Genomic DNA, 3,351 nt, shown 5'->3' on the forward strand with positions numbered 1-3,351 from the left:
CAGGGAAGTTAGAAAAGGTGGTTTTACGTTTCGAGCAAAGCTCTTCTTCAGAAACAGGAGACAGAGGAAAGTCCAAGAGAAAAAGGAAGATGGAGGAAAAAATCGCCAACAATCCACATGTAGTTACATTTTGAGATGACCGGAAGGGAATGGATGAAGAAAAAGTTCAGTAAATTTCTATATTTTTGTGCAGCTGAGGATTGCTCTGCATCTTACATTTGATGTAATGTTTACATTGCTTAACTAGATGGAGTCGCATGAAACGATCGTACTGCATTAACTTTGGATATCCTTTTGTTGTAATTAGCAGAACCATATACACGTTCGCCTCTAGGGGTGAACAACTTGTATAAGATTCTGAGAATTATAACTGTCTAGCAGTTCGCGCTGAAGAGGGGCAGATTTTCTCTCGGTAAGAGATTTTTAACTCCGAAACCTGGTCCGCTTACCAACCACATGGTCCTGGGTTCAGTTCCACTGCGTGGCATCTTGGGCAAGTGTCTTCTACTATAGCCTCGGGCCGACCAAAGCCTTGTGAGTGGATTTGGTAGACGGAAACTGAAAGAAGCCTGTCGTATATATGTATATGTATATATATATGTGTATATGTGTATGTGTTTGTATGTCTGTGTTTGTCCCCCCAACATCGCTTGACAACCGATGCTGGTGTGTTTATGTCCCCGTAACTTAGCGGTTCAGCAAAAGAGACCGATAGAATAAGTACTAGGCTTCCAAAGAATAAGTCCTGGGGTCGATTTGCTCGACTAAAGGCGGTGCTCCAGCATGGCCACAGTCAAAAGACTGAAACAAGTAAAAGAGTAAAAGAGTATATATACACACACACACACACACACACACAAAGAGAGAGAGAGGGGGGAAGGGGGAGAGAGAGGCAATTATGCGGACAAACAAATTACATACATTAAATATATCAAATATAATACTTTGGGAACGGAATACAAAAAATATATATATGTATGCATGGAAAACGATAGAGGAAGGTGGAGACTTTCAGATGTTGAATTTTTAAGTATATATATATATAGATATTTATATTAATAGGTCCAGCTTACATGCAGTACAAACGACAGGTAGTACTCAAGGAGTTGAATATTGGTGATATATGTATAGATATATATGTATGTCCAACAGCTGTCCCTGGGGGCTCAGAGATCCCTAATAATGTTAGTAGATGTAGCTCATCACAATATGCAGCCGCATGGATGTCTAAGTTGGAACCTTTTGAGCACTACTAGGTGTTGTCTATACGGAGAATGTCTGGATCTCATCCATGGAATATATATATATATATATATATATATATATATATATATATATATATATATATATATATATATATATATATATATATATATACATACATATACATATATATATATATAAATATATATATATATAGGCGCAGGAGTGGCTGTGTGGTAAGTAGCTGGCTTACCAACCACATGGTTCCGGGTTCAGTCCCATTGCGTGGCACCTTGGGCAAGTGTCTTCTACTATAACCTCGGGCTGACTAAAGCCTTGTGAGTGGATTTGGTAGACGGAAACTGAAAGAAGCCTGTCGTATATATATATATATATATATATATATATATATATATATATATATATATATGTATGTATAGATATATATGTATGTATATATGTATATATATATTTGTATATATATATGTGTGTATATATATATATGTATATATATATATGTATATATATATATATGTATATATATATATGTGTAAATATATATATATATGTGTGTGTATACACACAGATACACACACACACACACACACACACACACACACACACACATATATATATATATATATATATATATTGTGTGAGAGGGAGAGAGGGAGAGCTTGGAAGCCTCTTGTGAAATAATTAGACCCGTAGGTATCACAAGGATTAAAATCGTATATACTTTTTAATTATTGTTTTAGGCGCCAACGGATTGTGAGGCTCCCTAAGTAGTTTGATTAGCCCGTGCGTAAACCCGTTACTGACTTTGCTAAACTGCTTTATGCTTTGTCTACTTGTTTCAAATAGGAGATACGTTTCCTATTACATTCTTCATTAAATTCATTTATAATCAATTAAAATTGCAATGTCATCCCTACTTTTATTTGTTTTTAACAGAATTAGTCAACAGGAAAACGATTGTTCTAAACACCGGGGTGATTAGATCAATCATTTTTTATTAGTTTAATACTACTTCTTATCTCTATAATCTGTAATGTTTTAAACGATAGACGCGTTGCCCTAAATCTCCGGTAAGCTGACGAAATGACTAAGTCATGGCAGTATGGTAAAGAAGTTAGCTTCGCAACCTCACGTTTTCCGGATTCGATCCATTCTGCATGCAGTAACTTCGACTAATGTTCTGATATTCAAGTGTCCGAGCAGTGAAACTGGGTCGACGGAAAGTGTCTAAGCTTGTCATATATATATATATATATATATATATGAGTCGTCGTGGCACTCCGTCGGTTACGACGACGAGGGTTCCAGTTGATCCGATCAACGGAACAGCCTGCTCGTGAAATTAACGTACAAGTGGCTGAGCATTCCACAGACACGTGTACCCTTAATGTAGTTCTCGGGGATATTCAGCGTGACACAGTGTGACAAGGCTGGCCCTTTGAAATACAGGTACAACAGAAACAGGGAGAAAGAGTGAGAGAAGGTTGTGGTGAAAGAGTACAGCAGGGTTCGCCACTACCCCCTGCTGGAACCTCGTGGAACTTTAGGCGCTTTCGCTCAATAAACACTCACAACGCCCGGTCTGGGAATCGAAACCGCGACCCTACGACCGCAAGTCCGCTGCCCAAACCACTGGGCCATTCATTGCGCCTCCACATATACGAGTACGCACATAAGTGCAAAACAAGGTGCAAAAAGTAGAACTCAAATGCCGAAGGTAGAGTTATATGCTTTTTTTTAAAGTTGCCAAAACATCGCAAAAACTGTTACTCAGTTACTCCATTTCATCATGTTGATCCCAATTGTCCACGAATGGGACACGCAAACACGCACACTTCGGAGGGTTTGCGTCGAACGAATCGACTCTAGGATCCGTTTTCTATATATTTTAATTTTTTTTTTTTGTTAACATCTGGTACTTATTCTACGGGTCTCTTTTGCCGAACCGCTAGATTACAAACTATCAAACGGAAACAAACTATCAACAGTTGTCCAGCGGGTGGAAGAGAAAAACGCAAACACGCATGCACGCACATACGCGCGCACGCACACACACACACGTATGTATTTACACGACAGGCTTCTTTCAGTTTCCGTCTACCAACTCCATCCAGAAAGCTTTGGTCAGCT

The sequence above is a fragment of the Octopus bimaculoides genome, chromosome 18 (genome assembly GCF_046866305.1).
Source record: "Octopus bimaculoides isolate indiv1 chromosome 18, ASM4686630v1, whole genome shotgun sequence".
Classification (NCBI taxonomy): Eukaryota; Metazoa; Mollusca; class Cephalopoda; order Octopoda; family Octopodidae; genus Octopus; species Octopus bimaculoides.